General features: G+C 42.5%; 1 long non-coding RNA gene across 1 annotated transcript in view; it reads left to right on the forward strand.

Annotated features, from left to right (window-relative positions):
- LOC143659825 (uncharacterized) overlaps positions 1-15,019 on the forward strand; it is a 185,716-nt gene extending 170,697 nt beyond the window's left edge. The window contains exons 3-4 of the long non-coding RNA XR_013163769.1: positions 13,909-14,031; positions 14,840-15,019. This is a non-coding gene — a long non-coding RNA (uncharacterized LOC143659825). The remainder of the gene's footprint in view (positions 1-13,908; positions 14,032-14,839) is intronic.
- The last annotated feature ends 383 nt before the right edge of the window (positions 15,020-15,402 follow it).

A 15,402-nucleotide genomic window follows, 5' to 3' on the forward strand; every position in this document is an offset into this window, starting at 1 on the left:
CAGCTCTTTACTGTGGTCTGTTGGTGGATAGGACGCCTGCGGTGGCAAAGGAAGGTGCTGGCAGGCACTGGCAGTAGTGAGCGAACCATGGAGACTAGAGGGTGGGAAGGGGTTTGGGTTTCATAAGAAAAGAGTGCTGCCTATTTTTAGCATCTGATTCACCCAGGGAAATTTGGAGCAGTGTCCCCAGCCTTCGGGAATCATGAATACTAAGGAAGGTATGACCGGCTGTTGAAGACATCAGCAACAGCACAGGGACAAAAACAAAAGGGAAGATGTTGGAGTCTTACTAATAAGACATATAATTCTGAACCACCCAGATGCCATAAGAATGGAAGGGTGACATTTTCCTTAAGGAATTCTACAAACTTCTTACATGCCATTGGCCTTGCTCCAAAAAGAAGAGGAAAGAAAATGTACTTTAATTGAACTAAATAAAGAATCATTGTAAAGCAATTGCAGTAACAAAAGCCATGAGATAAGAAAGATGTGAAGAAGGTGGCGTGTGTTTACTTGGGGCTTGGAAACATCTAGTAAGAGAATTTATATTTGACCCTGTCCCTGGGCAAGGTTATAAACCTGGTAATGGGTTTGCATTTGACCCCTTGGGCAGTGTTAGCAGGTAAAGCCAGTCCAGCTACTCTCCGCTCAAAGCACAGAGCCTCTCACTCAGGAAAGAGCAAGGCAGACTATCCTTGCCCACCAAAAGCAGCTAAGGCAAGGGGCAGTATTCAGTGAGTCACACTCCATGCCAGAGCCAGTTGGAACTGGATTTCTGCTGTGTGTTTCCTCGCTGAATACTAACGTTAACCCTCTGTAGTATTTATGTTTTTCCTTATTTTGCAGTGAAATCCAATTACTCTGCCAGGCCCTGTAATTACAAATTGGCAGAGCCATAATGCTCAACTTGGTCGACCTGATTTTCAAAGCCTTGCTCGTTCTCCGTGCCATGTGGCCTTTTCTTTCTGTCGGAGTCAAGACTAGAGGTTTCTCTAGCTACACTAGTTGCATGGAAAAGGACTTGCTGCTGGGATCACCCGGAATGCTGGGCTAACCTACTCCAACCCACATCCAGGATGGAACCTGCAGCAGCAGGATGGAAGGGCCGGGAGAGAATTCTTTTGTTAAACACAAGTTGTGCTTGTTTAAAAGGAAAAAAAAAACATTCTGAAAAGAATTATAATAATTACAAATTGCTCAATAAAATCTATAAAATGTATGATTAAATTAGATCATTGTCAATAAATTCATATAATTTTTATAATTCTATATATATACACACATACATGCATAAGTATGCATGCATGTATGTATGTACATGCATATATAGATATGTGTGTGTGTGTGGAGCGAGAGAGAGAGAGTTTGTTTTGGTTATGAAATTTATCAGTGTCTATTATTTTTTATTTATTTATTTTTTTGCATGGGCAGGCACTGGGAAATGAACCTGGCTCTTTGACATGGCAGGCTAGAACTCTACCACTGAGCCACCATTGCCCGCTCCAGTGTCTATTACTTTTGATGAAACCCAGCTGCCCTTTTATGGCCTCTGAAATCTCTAGTGATTGCCTCTTGCCCTTTTAAGAAATGAAATAAATAATTCATTTGATTGTTTAAATACTACAAGTAATAAGGCAATGCATTCTGAACATCGAAAATTAGACAGTTCCTCAAATGTGAATCTCCCCATCCCCTTACCCTCTTGCTACCCCTATGCCCTCCTCCCTTCCCAGAGGTGACAGTTCCTATCTGCTCAGTGTGAAATTCTGTAGACTTTTTTCTAGCATTTTTCTGTTCTTGAGCATATAGAAATATATGGTTTCTTTTATCAGAAATGAGATCCTATAAACAACACAACAAAACGAAATGGGATCCTATGCTACACATCATTCTATTTTTATGTGATGTGTCTTTTTCTTTTTTTCCTGGTAGCTGAATACTAACTTTAAGTATGGAGGTACCCAAATTCATTTCACCACCCCCTATTGATAGACATGTAGGTCATTTCTGGTTTTTCACTATTATGAGGGTAGTTCTTTATTCTTTTATTCTAAGGAATGACTGATATTTTATGGTCATCATGGCTGCGTAAATATTTAAGATTTTATCTGACATTTTGCTGTCAAGTATTTACAGCCAAGCCCAGAACTTTTCTTATGCAATTCACCTCTTGAATTATATATGTGTTATTACGTTCTAAGTTTTAGTTTGCAAGGTCACACCAGTAAATGCTGATTGTCTTTTCTACATAATAAACCTTCGGTTTCCACAGGTGAGAGCCGGTAAGTGGTCCACCTTAGCTGGGGAAGCAATATGTACAAGCTAGAGAAATAGTAAAGTGGCATTTGGGGACTTGAATCCAACCTCTTCCTTTCATGAGTACCCTTATCCAGTTGAAAATAGAGGTGCAGAAACAGGTGATTATAAAATGAAACAATGGATTTATAATAGGCAAGGCCAGTGTCCAACTCCTCCAAATTCAAGGTCTCTGAAAAACAATGCTGGAGAGCAAAGCCCAGACCTGTGGTTGATATGAGGTATTTGCAACTTACCCTGAAATCTAGACCTTAGACCCATCTCCAGCAAAGCTGGGTTTTCAGCAGTCAGTCCAAATAATTTCACTGGCTGCCCCATGATGCTTCAGTTGAGGAGGAATAGTCTGTCTGCTTATCCATGCAACAGCCCCAGTCTCTATTAAGAGACATCAAACCTTCCATAGTCTCCACTGACACATTAATCTGTGACCCTCTCATCAGCATGCATGAATGTGGGGGTGCAAAGGAGTACAAGAGGAACTCCAGTCCCACTCTCTCTTGAGAATGGGGTAGTGAACCCCTCCTAGAAACATGTTAGTAGGGAAACTGGGTTTACCCCAACATAGCCCAGCATCTGGCCTGCTAGGAATCTTCCTTAAAATCACTAGATTCCCCCAAACCCCAGATCATGAAAGCAGTTTTTTTTCTTATTGTAGGGGGTTAAATGGCAGTTCCCCAAAATGTCCACATCCTAATTCTCATACCCTATGAATGTAACCTGATTTGGAGGAAGCATTTTTACAGATCTAATTAAGCTAATGATCTTGAGAGGAGATAACCATGAATTGACTAGGTGGGCTGTGAATCCACTTACAAATGTCCTTATAAGAGACAGAAGGGAGAGGTGCACACGGAGAGAGGAAGAGAAGGCCACGTGAAGGTGGAGGCAGAGATCCAAGCAATGCAATTAAGGAATACCTGGAGCCTCTAGAAACTAGAAGAAGCAAAGAACAAAATTTCCCCAAGAGCCTTTGGAGGCAGTGTGATGTGCCACCACCTTGATTTCAAATTCCAGATGGTGAGACAGTAAGTTTTCATTGTTTCACACCACCCAGCCTGTACTAATTTGTTACCTTAGCCCTTACAAATGAATCTGCTTAAACCTCAGAATGAAACGAAGATGTGGCATTCTAGGCCAAATTAGAAATAAGACAATATGACTATCTAGATAAGGCTGGTTATCTTTGCTGTAAAGGAAACAGTTTCCCATCACTACTTAGATCAGTAGTTGACTTTTCCCTTAGTCATGACCATTTATCATTCTCTTTACCCTTGAGGCTGTTCCTGGAGCTTGTTTGACTCTCACCCACAGATCATTTTCTCGAGCTTGTGCAGGGGGAAGCCAGGCGCCTTGTGGGTGATGCTTACAGCAGCCCTCTACTGCTTACTGGGCCTTCTGGGCATCTGGCTTGAGTACTACAAAGCTTCTGTTGCCTGTTAGTCCAATTCTTCCATATTTCCTTGTTAAAGCAAAGCGGGAAGAGTATAATAAGGGCTCTGTACTTCTGTCCATAGTCTGAGTCCTCTACAACAATCTCCTTCATCTCCTGTTCAGGATGAAATTACTTGGAAACCCTTATCACTATATGTCAACTAATTCAATTCTCTGTTCCCCCATAGTGGCCTCTCTGTCATTGTACCAAATAGCTTTACTAAAAAGCAAGATTTCCAGAATTTTTATAGCCTTCTTCAGGCCTTTGTTATGAATTGGTGCTTTTTAAAAAGAGTCAAGACATTCACATTCTTGGTGGAAAATATATTGAGGAACAAATTGAACAGAACAGAACAGTTTAAGAACGATTGTTCTCTAGATGGGAACAAACTTGCACTGGGCCATTGGTGATCCTGTCTATTGAAAGGAGTTGACAGGTAGAGAATCCATTAAGGTAGCTCTTCCCAACCAGTAAGGTGGTGAATATGGATCACTTCAGCAAAGGATCCAGCTTCATGGATGTGGCCATGTGTGGTCACATGGTGCTTGATTTAATGCTCTGCTGTCTTGAAATTCTTAATAATTTTTGAAAAATTTTCATTTACCCTGGGCCTCGCCAATTCCGTAGCTAGTCCTGACCACCAACATGGGCCTGGAGCAGCTAATGCCCCTGGAATGGTCACCACCTTCAGCAAACTCCCTCCTCTACTTTACCTGATACACCATGGTGTTTTGCTTGTGTTTCCTTCTCTGCATAGGCTGTGGCAGGAAAAGCACTGGGAAGCAATGCTCAAAGTTATGTATGTAGGCTTCAGGAGTTGTTTTCAACTGGTCACAATTTTGCAAATCACTCCCCTGCCCCCCACCTACTCCCTACTGGGAGAAATTTGGCAAGATCTGGAGACAATATCAGTAGTCACGATTTGGGGGAAGGTGAGGTGGGTGCTACTGGCGTCTGGTGGATAGAGGTCGGAGATGCTACTAAATTCCTACAATGCACAGAACAGCCCTCTTCCCTACAACAAAGAATTATCCAGCTCCAATCTTCAATGGTGCCAAGGTTGAGAAACCCTGGGGTAGAGTCTTGCCACTCCAGGTGTTATCCTTGCACTAGCATCCTCAGAAACCCTTGCGCTTGTTTGAAATATACTCTCAGGCTCCACCCAGATCTTAATATGATTATGAAAATTTTCATATTCAGGTGACATGCATGCATATTAAAGTTCAAGAAGCACTGAACTAAAGCAAAACTAATCTGGTTTATACTTAAATGTCTGCAGGGAACTTGATTGGGAGGGCTGTCTTTTTGAGAAGGAAATCCAAAGTTTGAGACAAACCGGGAGAAGCACGGCCTGAGGGAGGAAAACTCAAACAGGGATGATGGGAGTTAGGGTAAGAGAGGAAAAGATGAGCCTCGAGCTATTCAGGTGCAGAGCAATGGATCGGAAAGGCAAGAAGGAGAAGAAATGGGAGGATAAGTCCCGGAGTGAGGGGCCAAGAGGATGGAGAGCAGGAGAAACCATGGTGGGAGGCACAGGATGGGATTAGTGGTCCCCAACTCAGCTCATGAACAGCTGAAAGGGGCTGGGCTCTCTTTGCAGGTAGCTCACTGTGTGGAGGTGCAGGGAGGGTTGTAAAAGACCCACAATGGTGGACACCCACAATGTGACCATCAGAGACTACTATGCACAGTAGTTGTCCTGGACTGGGGGTGTGAACAGTACCAGGTTCTGTCCTCTGCCCTCAGGCATGGCTCAGCTTCCACATGTCCCATCTCCCATTCATCTCCACTGAACCCTTTTCAGTCACCAGTGTTGCCCTTTGCCCAAAGGATCCTCCCCATCAAAACTTGAGGTTCACTAGCAAGGTAGTGAATATTAAATATACTGGTTCTGATCTCCTGGAAGATAGAGCTGAGTTGTGAGCCAAGACTCTGCTGTTCCCTCAAAAAGGCATTTCCTTCTCTTATGCAAGGTCCCCCAGGTTAACCTGGGCAATTGTTAGTAAATGAGGAGAGCCTGATTGCGTAATTGCTTCAAGGTTCTGATTGATAGGTCAAAGGAATATAAGTGCAAATGCATGTTTAAAGCACACTGCAGTTATTGTTGGGTATAATGGGAAGTCATTAAGCATATTAGCAGCTGATTTTATAATCAAGTGCTAACATTTTCTGGATGCTAACCTAAGTAACAGGAGATATTGCCCATTTGCTAAACATGTTTAAACAAAGAAGATTCATTGACAAGAAGTGCCTCTCATCTTAATTATTTTTTTGCATCATAAAAACCTCATGAACAATGCTTCTGTAAACACATAATGGATGTGGAGCAGCTGTAGAAAACATCTCCCTTTCTTTGTTTGGAAACAATGTTTTACATTTGGAAAGGAAAAATCTGTCCAGCTGATTTTATTCTGAGGAGAGGGTGAATCTGAGAGAGAAATCTCTGCTGTCTGAGGAATATCTATCCATGTCCATCGAACACAGATAAAACTTTAGAAGGGATAGTCTGAAATTGTGCTTGTTTTTCTGTCAATGTTGTTTTTTAAGGTCTCCTTTGGGTGGCTGCTGAGTCTACACAGGAAGGTAGATTGTCAAGCAGCATGCCTTGCCTCTTGGTTACTTAGGTGCATACTTTCATATGGGTGGAGCAAGAGCTTCTTCTCTTTTTCCTCTTTTCCTGAGGTTCACAGCCATCAACATCAGCCTGAATTGTTTTTCCAGATGCCTTAAATAAAATTACTGAACAGTCCAGACTTCAGAAGTGGAACTAACCCAATGCCTGATCCAACCATACTCAGGCAGCCAGTGCATCCATCCCCTTTGAAGTTCTTAGATGCTTTGACATCCAATAGACTCTTGGTCCAGAGGGCTTAGAAATAATCAGTACACATGTAGATCCTCCTAGATGCAGAATTCCATTTTGTCCTCTTCAGAAGAAAAGCCTTTACCCTGTCTCAGTTAGCTATTGCTATATAACAAAATACTCCACAATTTAGTGGCTTCAACAGCCAATTATTACTTCTCACGGTTCTTCTGACCTAGTCCAGGCTCAGCTGATCCAGGCTGGGTGCACTCATGAATCTACAGTCACTTAGCATGTCTGCTTTGGACTGTCTAGGATGACCTTTGTTGGGACAAGCCTGCTCTTTTTCATATGCCTCTCCCTTTTTTCCTGTGCCTGAATACATTCTCATGGGGTGTTATAGCTCTAACAGAGGAAGAATTTTTCAAGTACTTTTTCAGGCCTCTAGTCATTCTGGTTAAAGCAGTTTGCAAGTTAGTTTGAGAGGGTACTACCAAAAGGCCTGAAATCATGAAAAATTATGATCTTCACTGTCATCAATAATCTGTAGACTGTACACATATTTAGTTACTAGTCTGTCTGAAAGCCAACTGGCTTGAATTAGAGTAACTGACCTCTGCTCAATTTTCCTTCCCTTTCCTGGAGGGTGTAGAGTCTACCTGCTATAATATCCTTGCATCCCTGGTTAGTGTGTTACAATAATTAGGGTCACTGACTATGGAATCTCAGGGAAACTGGCTAAAACTGTGCCCTCCATGCCTAGAACATGGTGGGGACACAATTAGGGCATGATTCAGTAGAAGGTGACATATTCTGCATTCCTAAAATGAAATTTAGATGAACTTGGTTTTCCATTGTTCCAAATCACCCTCTAAAAAGGTCTTTGCTCCTTACTCAGTGTGGATAATTGTCTCAATTACACTTGATTTCTCCCACTTGCCTTGCTTGGCACTGACAAACAGCCCTGGGAAAACCTCAGTAAACTGAATTGTCAACTAGCAGGTATCTGCACTATAGATATGGCCCAAGGTAAGAAGCCTTTGCTTACGCTTCCTCAAGGTGAGAATGTTTTCAGTTTTCTTGATCCACAAACTCACTTTTCTCCATTCTCCCAGGGAATATTAGATCTGGGAAGGACTGATGTTTTGTCCTCTAGGTCAATGCCAATTTACTCCTCAAGATATTGCCTAACTTTTCCATCCTCTATCAAGTCTTCCTAGAGGAGTTATGATTAGCAAGCCCCTTGTTTGTGAGCCAGTACATGTATATACTATGCTTTTTCTTCTTCTTTTATTCATTTATTCAGCAAATATGTATTGGATACTTCCTATTGGTCAGGCACTGAGAAGAGAGCAGTGAGCAAAAATAAACTCTCTACTCTCATGGGGATTATATTTAGAGGGAAGGAGTCAAAAGTAAATAATCATACACACACACACACACACACACACACACATACTAAATCAGATGTTAGAGAAAAATAAGGTTGGATAAGGGACAGATGAAGGGGTGTGTATGTGGGGGGTATAGGTTGAATTATGTTCCTTCCCCAATAGATATAGGTCCTAAACCCAGTCCTGTAAATGTTACCTTATTTGGAAATAGGGTCTTTGAAGACATTATTAGTTAAAATGATGCCAAACTGGATTAGGGCTCCCCCTAATCCAATATGACCTGTGTCCTTATAAGAAGAGGAAATTTGGACAAAGACTCAGAGAAGAAAACACCATACAAAGTGGAAGACAAGAAATAAGTCCATGTGGAAATGGAGGCAAAGATTGGAGTGATGCAGCTACAAGCCAGGGAATGCCAAGGATTGCTGGGAAACACCAGAAGCTGGATTGGACAAGGGATGATTCTCCCTTATAGATTTCAGAGGAAGGGCAGCCATGCTGACAACTTGATTTCAGGATTCTGGCCTCCAGAATTGTGAGTAAATATTTTCTGCTATTTTAAGCAATTTATTTTGTGGTACTCTGTTATAGCATCCCTACGAAACTGAGACAGGGAGAGAGGTAGTCTATGTTAGACACTTAGTTAGGGAAAGCATTTGGTGCATTTGATGTAAAGAACTGAGTTACATGAAGGGTTGAGTTATGAGGGTGTCTGGGGAAGGGAGAAGCACAGCACATAGGAGCAGGCTTAGCCTGTTTGAGGAATAACAAGGAAGCCGAGGGAGAGGGTGAAAGGGTGTGAGATCAGAGAGAAAGAAGGCATGTTGACTGGACAAGATATTGTAGGCCAAGGAAGGAACTTTTAATTTGTTCTGCATGATATAGGAAGTCACCCATGATATAGGGTTCTGGGGAGAGCAATGATATGGCCTGACACATGTATATTTTCTTAAAATCACCGACTGTGCAGAGAATGGAATGAGGAAGACCAGACAGAAGGTGTCATAAAAGTCCAGAAAAGGGACAATGGCCTTGGACTAGGATGGCAATGGTGGAAATGGAGAGAATGGGATGGAATCTGCATGTATTTTGAAACAACTCCAATCAGTATGTAAGAAATTGGCTGTAGGGAGATGGAGGGGCATGGATAACCCAGATTCTTAGCTTAAGCCTCTGAAGGATGAAAATGTTATTTACTGGGAATGGGGAAGGTCAGAGAAAAGTCAGATCTGGAGGCATGGTATATGAATGTGAGGAGAGGAGGGTGGCTCAAGAATTCCACTTACACATCTTATTTTGAAATGCCTATAAACCATCCAAGTAGACATGTCAAACAGGTAGTTGGTTTTATGAATTTGGAGCTCAAGGGAGAGGTCTGGGAAGGAGGTCTAAATGTAAATGTCATCAAAATAAAGTTGATCTTTAACACCATGGGAATGGAGATTTCCTAGGAAAGAAGTGTAGATTGAAAATGGAGGGGAGCATGGCTAGGGAGGGAAAGCAGCAGTGTTCCATGTAGAACCTTCTCATGCCAGCCACACTCCCTCTTGTCTGGACCTCCTGCTGGAGAGGGGAGGCCTATTGGACTGTGAGTGGGGCACAGACAATCAGGAAGGCTTCAAGGCTCTCCATGATGTAGAACATGATTGGAACAAAACTAATATTCCCTTGTTCATATTCAAAATGGAGAGGAATGATTATTTCTAAAAAATATATAAGTAAAATCACATATTTAAGCAAATGCAGCAATCATATCAACATATGTACTGTGATACCCTTTGGCTGGTTATACCCATGAAACCACTCTAATATGGGTTCATCAGATAAATAATGATTTTAAGAAAAGGGTAAATGCATGGGGGAAGCAGAAAGAAGTATACTATGTGGAGGGCAAGATGGCTTCCCAGGTTGATTCATTTGCTCTTGTTGATGGTTTCCACGTCATAAATCTCAGTTGAAGAGTCTCTCTGTATCCAAAATGGGGGCCCAGAAACCCCAAACAAGAAGACAGTGACTCACCAGGGAGGGCATTAGCCTACCTAAATGCTGCTTTCCTTCTCTGAAGAAATCTGCTCCATCTGTGCCAGAGCCATTATCACAGTCTTTCTTGGGAAGGAGGAAATTTGCACTATCAAGACCATATTTGTGTGACCAACATGACTTCAGAGATATTAAGTGATAAACTTTCCAATTGAAAGACAAAATGAGCTCTAAGCCCCCACTGCACTTGTTTGGAAAATGAAGATGGAGCCTGTTCTAGTTTGCTAGCTGCCGGAATTTAATGAGTTTAATGAGTTTACAGTTCTAAGACTGAGAAAATGTCCCAGTTAAAACAAGTCTATAGAAATGTCCAATCAAAGGCATCCAGGGAAAGATACCTTGGTTCAAGAAGGCCAATGAAGTTCCGGGTTTCTCTCTCAAATGGAAGGGCACATGGTGAACACAGTCAGAGTTTCTCTCTCATCTGGAAAGGCACATGGTGAACACAGCCAGTGTTCCTCTCTCACCTGGAAGGGTACATGGCAAACATGGTTTCATCTGCTAGCTTCTTCTCCTGGCTTCCTGTTTCATGAAGCTCCCTGGGAGGCATTTTCCTTCTTCGTTTCCAAAGTTCCCTGCCTGGTGGACTCTGCTTCTCGTGGCTATGTCATTCTGCTCTGTTCTCTCTGAATCGCTCTCATTTACCAAAATGTTTCCTCTTTTTTTAGGACTTCAGAAACTCTTGATTAAATCTCATCTCCAGGGAGGTGATCTAATTACAGTTTCAAACATACAGTGCTGAATAGGGATTAGAAGAAGCAGCTGCCTTTACAAAATGGGATTAGGATTAAAACATGGCTTTTCAAGGTACATACATTCTTTCAAACCAGCACAGAGCCTATGAGAAGTAAAGCAAGTTTCCTAGTACCTGATTCATAGACCCAATCTGAAAAGAGCTTGATTTCAATGATCTGTTCCAATCTGAGGGTCCCTAAGAAACTTCTACCTAATATAATTTATAAAATGTTTATGCTGCTACTATGTTCTTGCCATATAGAGAGCGTAGCATTTAGCTATTGCAACAATAATGCTGTATACAAACCATTTCCAAACTCGGTGATACATAACAATGAACTTTTATTTCTTGTTCATACATCTGTGGGGAGCTGGAGTTGTCTTGGGAGGCTCTGCTTCACATATTTTTGTTCTTGGGCACAGGATGAAAAGGGTAGACTTTACCTGGAGGAAGGTCTTCCTGGTAAAAGCTAGAAACTCTCAGCGGAGTAAGCAGAACTACACAGTGCCTCTCAGGGTTAGGCATGGAAACAGCACTCTCTTGCTTCCACCCACACTCCGTTGGCCAAAGCAAGTCACATGACCAAATCCAACATTAGTGGGGCAGGGAAGGGAACTCCTCCCATGGAAGTTGAGGTGGGGATGTAAATATTTACTGAATAATAATGTAGTCTACACAGGGAGGTATATATTTCTCTTTTATAGATGAGAGAACTGATACAGAGTGAGATCAGTGTCATGTCTGTGCAATACAGTTGAAACCTAGAGAATGCATTTTTTTTATTGACTATCTAAATTGTTACTCATGAGCTATTTGTTGTATCTCCATGTACTTGGCCATCAGATACAGGTCTTCTCTAAAATGGACCAGAGTGACTCTTTCAATATTCCTGGAATGCCTGATGTCACTGCCCAGGTAGTAAAATTGATCAGCTAGTTAAATGACCTTCACACCACTTGAATGATAGTTCACAAATAGATTAAATGGAACAGTTTGGAATCTTTTCTTTTTCTAAGCTAAATGGATTGTCATTTAAAACCTAAGCCTTATCCTGGGAAATCAGGCCATCACCATTTTCAGGCTTGAAAATGTGACAATGTGGCAGATACAATCATTCATTCAGAGATCAATTCATATTTCCCCAGCTGTCATAATAACAGATTCTAGCAGCAGCTTGATCTCAAAGCAAGTATGATCTGGTCAGCTTGCCCCAAATGATGGGGGCATGTGTCACCTCATGGGCACACAGGGAAAACTGAGGAGGCTTTGTGCCTATCAAAGTTCTTCAAAATCCAGTTTTTGATATTGTATCTCTCTTTCTTCTTTCATCCTCAAGAAAAACTCAGGTCAGCCTCCCTTGCCTCTCATTTATGTCATGTTTTAGACTCACTACTCTTTTAGGAAAAGAAACTCCCCACGTTTTCCTACTATGTCTCAAGCTAAAGTCAGGCTGAAAGGAATGATGGGATTGGCTGGCACCCACATGACTGTGATAAATTTCAGGATAAAGAGACTCAGCATTGCCTTTGTAGTCAGAATACCTCCAGTCTTAGAAAGAAAGATCCAGAAATGGGCCTAGACTCTCAAAAGAAGGCATTCAAATTATTCATTTTTATTCACCAAATTTCATTTCCTTTTTCTCTCGAGCACATGGACAGATGAAATTTCCCAGCTTCCCTTGCAGCTAGATGAGGCCATGTGATTGCATTCTAGCCAACTGATTCTGGATTGAAATGGTTTGCACCACTCCCAGGCCTGGCTGATGAAAATCCTCTCCCACTCACTCTCCTGTGTTCTTTCTCTTTCCACAGTTAAGTGTCCTTACACAGAGCAACATGGGGACCACAGGTTAAAGATGGCAGAGCTACCCACCAATAAGGAACAAGGTCTTAGTTTTCCAGGGCTGCTATAACAAATACCATGAATGAGGTGGCTTAAACAACAGAATTTATTTCCTCAGTTTTGGAGGTTAGAAGTCCAAAATCAAGGTCTCGTATTGGATCATGCTTTCTCTGAAGTCTGTAGTGTTGTGGTGGTGGCTTGCAGGCTTATTCCAGTCTGTACCTCTGTCATTGGTGATCTGTCTCCTTCTGTTTCCTGTGTCCAGACCTCCTCTGCTAATAAGGATTAATGTGTCAAAATTTCCTCTGCTTATAGGGGCTACAGTGATATTGGCTTAAGGCCCACTCATTTAGTTTGGCCAATCCTCATATGAGCATCGAAACTCCTATTTACAAATGAGTTCACGTCCACAGAACCAAGGATTAGGACTTCATTGTGCTTTTGTAAGGGACATGATTCAATCCATAACAAGCACCTACTCTGGCTGTTACACGAGTAAAACATAAACTGTATCTTCAAGCCACTGAAATTTTGAGGTTTATTTGTTAGAACAGTTAGCATTACTCTAATGGTGTTTTTTTTTTTTTCTTAAATCTCTTAATAAAGCCCTCCGTTTCCCATGCTTGGAAAACTGCTTAGACAGTGTAGACTTTTTGAAGACCCTAAGATATCCTTCCCATCTCTAGGACAGCAAGTCCCCATTACTGAGCATCACATTTGTCAAAGATGAAGCTGATGATAGCTAATACGTTTTGACTACTTATATGCCAGGAACTGTATGTACATAAGATCTTCCATTTTAACCAAAAGCCGAGTGAACTTGGGTACCTTTATCATTTCCATTTCACAATGTGGGAAACCTAGGTTCAGAGAAGATAAGTCATGTGTCTAAGATTACACAGCAAGGAAAGTCAAGATGGCAGGACTCAATCTGAGGTCACAGAGTTTGCATGGCTAAGCACAGTAGCTGAGCTCCCATTAGGCTGGCTGCCATATCTTCTCTTTGGGCAGCCTGAAATTTCCACTGCTTATGGCCTTCTGTGGACAAAAGTGGCTGCTTTCTCACCATTCCTGAGTGACTCAGCTCTCTATCATGGCCTAGCCCAGGCATATCCCTGCCTCTCCCGAGTCCAAGCAACAGGACACTCCCAGAGCTCCGAGCTGCCGTGCTATTCATCTCCTTGCTGTCTCTGTTTGAAGACAGGCCTCCATGAGCCAGCCCTTTAAATTAAAAACCTCAGCCTGCCCTTTTGCTCACTCACACTGGGAGGCCACATCCACAGGAGAATCTCTCCCCTTCACCCTAATGACGGAGAAACTGATGACCCATCGCTCTGCTTTCCAGGTTGCTGAAGCTGGGAGCAGCGGAAGAAACACCATCAAGGCTGCTGTGTCAAAGCAATGGACTTTCCGGAACAATGATGAATGGGCTTGACGAAGCCTGCGCCTACTCTCGCAGCATAATAAGGTGCTTGCTGGCTGACTCTAGCCAAGAGGGGCGTGGACACTCCTTGGCTGGAATCATGCCTCCTTTTTCTCTTTCTGGGGAAGGACTCTGAGTCCAGGCTAGGGCTTGAGCTCCTGTCACTGTTAAGCAACTGTCATGGCAGGCTCCAGGAAGCTTTCAAAGGCAGCTCAGAGACTTGTGGGGCCCTGGGAGGCACTTGGGGTGTCAGAGGAAGAGATCTGCAGTGATTATAGAACAGAGTTCCTAATCAGCTGAGCCTGGACTCATTACTGATCCCCAAAGCAGTGATGGGGGGTCTAGAGCTCACTTCTGTTATGGGCAGTGGTATGGGGTCATGGTGAGAAGTTCTCCCCACTTCCTAGTTGTCAGACCACAAGCTAATTACTTAGTCTCTGCAAGACTCAATTTCCTCACATAAACAGTAGGGATTTTAGAAATACTTCTACTCTACAAGGCAAGGACAATGGGATAGTAGACTATCAGCTTTCATGATGCCCATCTAGGCTGTTAGCTCCTACGCACACTTGTTTGGTCATTGACATTTTTCACAAGCCTTGGAAGAAGACTTTGGAGAAGCCCCTTGGTGTTCCTGGATGGTTGTATTTTGGGGCTTCTTGTTAGCTAGGGGTCAAGAAGGGAGAGGCAAAAGTCATCCTTTGAGCTTCCCCAATTATGTATATATGTTGGTGAGAGTCTGTATGGAACTGAATGGCAAAGTGTGAGGTTGATGTGATTTTCCCAGCTATCATTCAACCTCACACACCTGGGTCCACCTGCTCTTCATTTGATGGTATCACTTTCTTTATAGGGTGGGAGAGACTCAAGAGTGAGTGACTGTCAATGTGATGAAGCCAGTGATGAGGCAGAAGTGGAACAGCAGGTCAGTGGAGGGGGGTTACCAGTGGTGCAGAGCTCCTGAGAAGGCAGAAAGGAGCAGAATCTGCTGGCAAGCAGAGGTAACTTTGCCAAGAGGAGGGACCCTTGTTTCATAGTGGAGCCCCAATAAAGTCCTGGCCCATGTAGAATTGTTCCATGGTGATTGTGTATTTAAAAAGTATAACACAGGGTTCAAGGGTGGTTCAGTGGTAGAATTCTTGCCTGCCATGTGGAAGACCCAGGTTCAATTCCCAGCCCATGCACTTCCCAAAAAACAAACCGGCAAAACAAACAAAAAATCAACAAAATGGTGCTGCCATAATGGGATACTCATATGAAAAAATAATGAAATCTGACCCTGCCAAATAGCATACAAGAAAAGCATAGCACAGACTGAAATTCCAGTTTTTTGCCATGTTCTCAAACAATTAAGGGAGTTGTCTTGGTTTGGATTTCCCCAGAAGCAGACATTGAGACTAGGACTTGTGTGTAAGA

Source organism: Tamandua tetradactyla, chromosome 16 (genome assembly GCF_023851605.1).
Source record: "Tamandua tetradactyla isolate mTamTet1 chromosome 16, mTamTet1.pri, whole genome shotgun sequence".
In the NCBI taxonomy this organism is placed as follows: Eukaryota; Metazoa; Chordata; class Mammalia; order Pilosa; family Myrmecophagidae; genus Tamandua; species Tamandua tetradactyla.